The following is a 7764-nucleotide window of genomic DNA, read 5'->3' on the forward strand; positions in this document are numbered from 1 at the left end:
CACCCTGCGACCCCTAACTCCAGCAACATCGGCATGCTGACCCACCTGTTTTCTGGAGTCCTAGGGTAGTTTCAGAATGCCTTTGGCCATCCACTACAAAAACCCCTCTACTTTTTTTTCCCAAAACCCCTCTACTAAAGAGAGTTGAAGAGTTGTTTGAAGTTCCCCACACCTCCCACCCCATCTCCCTGGCTAAGAGTAAAAGTGAACCCTCAGAAGCCATGCTCATAAATTACATTCTTTTCCTTTCTGTGTCATTATGATGATGGAATAGAGTTCAGTTCACTTGCTTTCAGTTTTGCTTTTCTTTCTTCCACTTCCCATCCTTGTTGATTTTATATTAATTTTTGAAAATATGGAACATTGAAATGCTTTCAAAAAGTAAAAGTTTGCCAAAAAGTATACTCAGAGAAATGTTCTCCCCATATTCCTTTAAACTCAATCCCCCACAACTATTACTACCCTCTGGTTTTCCTAACTCCCCTTCTTTCTTAAAAAATTGTAGCATAGTGTAATGTTCATCTGCACACAACCTCCCCCCACACACACACACACACACTTAACAACATCTCCTGGAAGTCACTCTATGTCTTTTATGTAGCCGCCTAGCAATTCTCCTTTGGGTCCATATGTCACTGGTCATTCAACCCATCTTTTGAGACTGGACATTGAAAGCTAGTTACCATGCTTTTAGGGGGGTAAGCAAGCAAAATAAACTGGAGATTGTTGGTCTTGCCAAACAGGAACATCTTCACCACTAAACTGAGTGAACAAACGAGGTCTACCACATGCAAATTTGGATTAATATTTTTGCTTTTGACATCTTGCTCTGTGAATTCCCATTGTATAGAAGAATTTCTATTTTCTTGTCACACTCTAGGCACTCATTTAAAGTATTTTGACTGCTAATTTTCTCTCAATTTCTTCTGCAAATGTATCAGGAAGACTACTATTTTTCTTCTTTACTTGTCCATGGAATTTAATGCACAAAAAGTTTCACTTTAATGTATTCCAATGTTTTCTACCATTTCACATTTTAGCTTCTTTGCTTCTTGTTTTTCTCATAACATTCCAAGAATCCAGTTTCTGAGGGTATGGACTCCAAAAGATACTTCCCAGTTAGTGTACATAAATAGCTTTGGAGAAGAATTTGCAGCCCGTCACCATCAACTTGAAATGAATATAATAAAATCATGCAAAGACATAGACAAAAGAGTGAAAGAAACCCCCACCCAAGCAAAAAGGCAGTATAAAGGTACAGTAACCAATGGTCTCAGGCAAAAGTAAGGTTTTCCCTTTAAGTGTAAGAAACTGTGCAAGGAAATATAGTCATGTCACCTCAAAATATATTCTGTTTATTGGAAGGTTAATTAACCTGTTGGAAGCAAACATAGTTTGTCACCTTCCCTTTATCTTTTCTTGAGGTAAGATTTGCTTCTACTTTGAAATGAGCGAGAATTGGGGAGAAAGGAGGTAGATACCGCACATTTCTAGAAATCCGGTACAACGTCAGAGCTGAATTCTAGTAAGCGGCAAGCCCTTACTTTCTGAGGCCCTCCCCCTCCAGACTCGGGGATCAAAAATACTTAGCAGAGGATGGTTTCGATCCATCGACCTCTGGGTTATGGGCCCAGCACGCTCCCGCTGCGCCACTCTGCTCCTTGGGAAACAAGTAGGCTCTTACTATTTACCATATGAAGGATCGGCCCCTCCACCCGAGTTTCACACCCTCCCAATTTTCCCTTCTGCGCTGGCCCCGGGCCTCGGCCTCCGCAGGGCCGCCCCCTCCAGGAAATCAGCCGTGCTTCCCGGAGCCGCTCTGGGCCAGTCTCAACAGGAGCCCTCCGGCGCGGCGCCCCGCCCCTTCTGCCCCTGCGCCCCCAGACCCCACTCCTGCAGTCCCCCGCCCCCTCCCGCGGGTGCGTGCCGCCCTCGCCCTCCAGCTACCCCCCCGCCCCGCACGGCCTTCCTCTGCTCTGTCATCAGCTCCTGGTGCTCCCCGCCCTCCCCGAGCACTAGACCGGATCCGCACACAGGGGGTGTGGGTGGCGGGTACTCTGGAAGGGGAGGGAAAACCATCTTCTCTGTACCCTCGGAAGTCCTTGGCTGGGAACTCTGTGACGAGAAAAGTTTATGAAGGTGTACACGTCCTGCACCTCCTGCACCCACCAAGGGCCTGAGGTCCGCGGGGACAGCTCCGCCTCCAGACCACAGCCGCGCAGGGGAGGCCAGGCCGGAAGCAGGAGGACGCAGGTCACACAGATGCAAGCTGGTGCCTTCTCCCTCGGAAGGGTCGAAAGCCCTGTTGATCTCAGTTCTTTGATGGATCTAAGAAAAGTTATTAATTTTTAGTTTGTTTAGCCTTTTTCTCATTATGAGGACTGGAGTGACAATTTCTAAACAACTCATATGCTGGATGGGAAACAAGAAGTCCCCCAATTGGCTTTAAAATACTTCTGTCTTATCAAAGACATGTGTGTGGCTTGAGTGCTTCTTGGCCATTCTTACCTCTAAATTAATGACCCCTGGCAACACTGTGAAATGAATTAACTAAATGGATGAATTACCATGAGACCCTGAGTGGTTTCTGAGCAGTATGTATCTGCCCATCTATACTGTTTAGTAGTAAAAATTTATGATTTCCATCTGGATTTTCAGGGCAAAGGGCATGGAAGGAGTGTTAATGGTCAAGACTGGTCAAGTAACTAGACTGTGCCTGTGAGAGTTTGTAAGACCGCTTCATCGGGAACAGACTTTGGGCCTCCTGGTACCAATGCAGGCAGACTGCTCCCACGGACCCAGATTGGGGTCCCACAGAACCAGCTAAGAGAGTCCTTTGCTTCATGCAAGATAGAAGTCAAACATGAGCCGGAGAAAGTGAACACAGTTTGAAGAGGCAGGGTAAGCATCAGAACCATACTCAGATAAGACAGAGATGTTGGAATTATCAGACCCAGAATTTAGAACAACTATGATAAATCTGCTAAGAGCGTTCATGGATAATATGCAAGAACAGATATGGCAATGTTAGGAGAGAGAGAGAGGGAAAGTGTATGAAAGGACCAAAAAGGATGCTAGATGTTAAAGGCACTGTAGTGGAAATGAAGAACATCTCTGATGGGCTTATCAGCAAACTGGACACTGCTGAGCAAAGAATCTCTGAGCATGAGAATATCTCAATAGAAAACTGAAAAGCAAAGGGGGGGAAAAAGACCAAAGAAAAGAGAACATAATATCCCAGAACCATAATAGGCATAATGGAACAGAAAAGATATTTGAGCAGAAAAGAACAGAAAAAATACTTGAAATAATGACTGAATAATTTCCCAGATTAATGTCAGATACCAAATTACAGATTCAGGAAGCCCAGAGAGCACCAAACAGGATAAATGCCAAAAAAATTATACCTAGATACCTAGATGTTTGTAATTTTCAAACTACAGAAAACAAAAATAAAGAAAAACATTCCTGAGAGCTGCTAGAGGGGGAAAAAATTACCTACAGAGGAGCAAAGAGAAAACTCAGAAATTATGCAAGCAAGGAAAGTGGAGTGAAATTGTTAGTGTTGAAAAACTCACCAATCTAGACTTCTGCACCCTATGAAATTATCCCTAAAAAGTGAAGAAGAAAGAAAGACTTACCTAGACAAAATATTGAGACAATTTGTTGCCAGTGGACCTGTCTTGCAAGAAATATTAAAAGAAATTCTTTAGAAGGAAATGATATAGATCAAAATTGTGGATCTATGTGTGAAAGAGCATCAGAGAAGGCATAAATGAAGGTAAAATAAAAACTTTATATTTTTTATTCTAAATTGATCTGACTGGTAACAGGTGGTAAAAAATAGTAATCCCTACAACATATTTCCTTTTGTCTATGTGTGTATGTATGCATATATTTGTTTATGTATCAATGAAATGAATGGCAACAATGATACAGGGAAAATGGAGGAATTAGAATCATTTTGCTATTATAAGATACTCATACTACCTTAGAAATGGCACAAGGTTATTTGAAAGTAGGCTTGGGTTAGTTCTAAATGTATATTGCAAATTCTAGTACTACCACTAAAAAAAGTAAAAAAAGAAGTATGACTGATATGCTAAGAAAGGAGAGAAAGTGAAATAATAAAAAATGCTCAGTTAAAGCCACAAAAGACAGAAAAAGAGTAGAAGACAAAAAAGAATGAAAAACAAAGGCAACAAATAGAAAATTGTAACAACTATGGTTAATAGTAATCCAGCTCTATCAGGAATCACTTTAAATGTCAATGGCCGAAATACACCAATTAAAAGACAGAAATTAAAAAAAAAAAAAAAAAGACAGAAATTGTCAGAGTGGACGAGAAACAAGACTAAAATATATGTTGTCTACAAGAAACCCACTTTAAATACAAGGACATATATAGACTGAAGGCAAATGAATGGAGAAAGGTATACCATGTTAACATAACGAAGTAAAATGAAAGCAGGAGTAACTATATTAATTTCAGCAGAGCCAACTTCAGACCAAGGAAAATTATGAGGGCTAGAATGGAGCATTATAGAATAATAAAGGGTTCTATTCTCTCTTACAAAATCAGCATCTCCAGACAGCTTATTCAACAACAACAAAATACGCATTCTTAAACTCACATGGAACATTCACCAAGGTAGACCACATTCTGGGCAGTAAAACATACCTTAACACATTTAACAGGATTGAAATCATACAATGTCTGCTCTCAGACCACAGTGGAATTAAAGTAGACATAATAACGGAGAGATGGCTGGAAAATCCCCAAATATATGGAGACTAAACAACACACTTCTAAATAACACATGGGTCAAAGAAAAATTCTCAGGAGAAATTTTTAAATATTTTGAATTAAATAACAATGAAAATATAACATCAAAAAATTTTTGATACAGTGAAAGAAATGCTTATAGGGAAATTTACAGCATTGAATGCATATATTTGAAAAGTGAAAGATCTGAAATGAATCATCTAAGCTTCCATCCTAGGAAAGTAGAAAAAGAAGACCTAATTATCCAAAGTAAGCAGAAAAAAAAAAGAAAGAAAAAATTAGGGCAGAAATTAGAAACAGGAAATCGATGTATGTGTATGTATGTGAGGAAGATCTTACCAGAATTCTTCGCTTGACCCCGTTCTAACACCGAGGCAGCTGTGAGCGCGGACGGAGGGGGAGATGGCTGGCACAGGTACAGGCGCCGCCTGCTGCAGCGCCCACCAGAGGTCTGGTGATGACATCATCTGCGGGGCTCCAGCCCGTGGTTTACGGGGGGCAGGGCGCAGGTGCTGCTGGACCCCCCCCTTCTAAAGTGCAATGCAAAAGGGATATCATATATATGCAGCGTTTGTTGGGATTTTTTTTTTTTTTTTGCTTTTGTTTTTCTTTTGCAGTTCCAGAATTTGTATGCATGGAATGTTAACCCTCTGCCGTATGTGTCCCCATCGATGGGCATTATTACCGGGTCCCGTGAGGGGCCTGTGTACTACACAACACTCAGAATGCTGTGTCCGGCCATGTTTCTCCGGAGTTGTTTTCTCAGTCATTTCTTCAAGGGAAACTAAATGATTCAGTTGGAACAGAAAAAAAAAAAAAAAAAATCAATCAGCCTCTCTCACAAGGGAGAAGGGAGAGGACACAAATTAGTGCTATCAGAATTGAAAGATGGGACATCACTACAGATGCCATGCATATTAAGAAGGTAATAAAGGATTGTTATGAACAATCTTTATGCCCACAGTTTGGATAACCTGGATGAAATGGACCAATTGAAATTGTGAAGACAAATTTGCCAAACCTTACACAAGAAGAAAGAAGTAACCTGAATAGGCATATATATATATTTTAAAAATTTGATAATTATTAACATTCCAAACAGGAATTTTAGGCCCAGATAAGTTCATGGTGAATTCTTCCAAACATTTAAGGAAGAAATTATACCAATTCTCTATGATCTGTATTATACCAATCATAGAGAATCTCTATGATTCTCTCCTTAAAAGAGGACTGAAAAATGTATCCTAGATAGCCCTGGTGGCTTAGCGGTTTAGCGCCCCCTTTCAGCCCAGGGTGTGATCCTGGAGGCCCAGGATCAAGTCCCAAGTCAGGCTCCCAGCATGGAGCCTACTTCTCCCTCTGCCTGTCTCTCTCTCCTTTCTGTGTGTCTCTAATAAATAAATAAATAATCTTTTTAAAAAAATGTATTCTATAAGGTCAGCATTACCCTAATACCAACATCAAACAAAGACTTTACAGGAAAAGAGGGCTACAGACCACCATCATTGACAGATGCAAAAACTCCTCAGCAAAAATAATAGCAAATTTAATCCAACGGCATATAGAAATATTCCAGGTGTGCAAGGCTGGTTCAACATTCACAATCACTTAATGTAATGCATCACACCAACAGGCTGATTGAGAAAAAGAACATGATCAGATCAAAAGATGTAGAAAAAGCATTGAACAAAATCCAGCTCCCATTCATGATAAGAACTCTCAGTAAATGTCTGTGCCTTCTACTCCATTTTGCTGTGAACCTCAAACATCTCTTTAAAAAAACAAACAGGGATCCCTGGGTGGCGCAGCGGTTTGGCGCCTGCCTTTGGCCCAGGGCGCGATCCTGGAGACCCGGGATCGAATCCCACATCAGGCTCCTGGCGCATGGAGCCTGCTTCTCCCTCTGCCTGTGTCTCTGCCTCTCTCTCTTTCTCTCTGTATGACTATCATAAATAAATAAAAAAATTAAAAAAAAATAAATAAATAAACAAACAAAAAACCCACAACTCTAATAAAAAATAATACATATATTAGAAAAGAAAATGATTTCTGTTTGTGGAATTTTATGAAAGAAAGTGAAGTCTTGAATTTCAAACTTTGCAGAGGATAGACTGAGAGCCATGTCTTGGAGTGGTGTGGAAAGCAGGGAAGAGCTAGCAGGAGCCCCAACTGGGAACTCATAAAGCATAGAGAGGGCAGCCATTCATAGACTTTGGAGATAAATTCAGCAGAGTCTGGCAATCATTTCCATGCTGGGGGAGAGGGGGGAAAGGAATTCTGAGGGAGGCCCAAGGACAAGTTCCAGCACCTCCATAGGGCCTTCACGAAGTAAGGTGCAGGTTTGGTCAGTGCCAGTATGTCTGAGATTATTGTGATGCTGGTCATGCTATTAGCATAAGGCTCATAGAACTAAAATGCTTAAAATTATCTAGGAGGTGGATACCACCTAACCTTGGTGTGGCGGTTGTTTCAGATCCATTTTTAAAATGTAGTGGCAGACAATGACCCCATAACAACTGCAAGTACAGAGAAGACCCCAGGGCTTCAGGAACCAACACCCATGAGTACAGGAGCCTAAGGGGGAGCTGCCCAGCGACTGGGTGGGTGGAAACACACGTGCCTTGCAGTCAGTTAGCTTTTCTTTCTCTCCCATGTGGAGGTGGTACAGTTTCACAGCAACACCTCTCACCCTTTCTGACCCAGCATCCTGTTCACATCAGTGGTATCCAGCACACAGTCCTGTCCCTCCCTCACCCAAGTGACAAAGTTCTGGTGAGGCGCCAGGACAAGTTGCCTGTGTGCCCTGCCACCACGGCCAGGTGACATATTTAATGGCACCTGGAAGGAGTTGTTTAAGAAAAGAACGTGAGCCAGAAAATTTTTTCAGTTGGAAAGGACTTTTGAACCAAATTGGTTCCCACAGATCTTGTTTATATAGTGTAACATTCCCTCATTGATGTCTTCAAGTTCTCTTCTAA

At 41.5% G+C, this 7764-nt stretch overlaps 1 non-coding gene across 1 annotated transcript; it reads right to left on the reverse strand.

The window, feature by feature from the left end:
* Positions 1 to 1587: 1587 nt before the first annotated feature.
* On the reverse strand, positions 1588 to 1659 carry TRNAM-CAU. The gene has a single exon. It is a non-coding gene; the product is annotated as a tRNA-Met (tRNA).
* Between the last annotated feature and the right edge of the window lie 6105 nt (positions 1660 to 7764).

Source organism: Vulpes lagopus, chromosome 10 (genome assembly GCF_018345385.1).
Source record: "Vulpes lagopus strain Blue_001 chromosome 10, ASM1834538v1, whole genome shotgun sequence".
NCBI classification, from domain to species: domain Eukaryota; kingdom Metazoa; phylum Chordata; class Mammalia; order Carnivora; family Canidae; genus Vulpes; species Vulpes lagopus.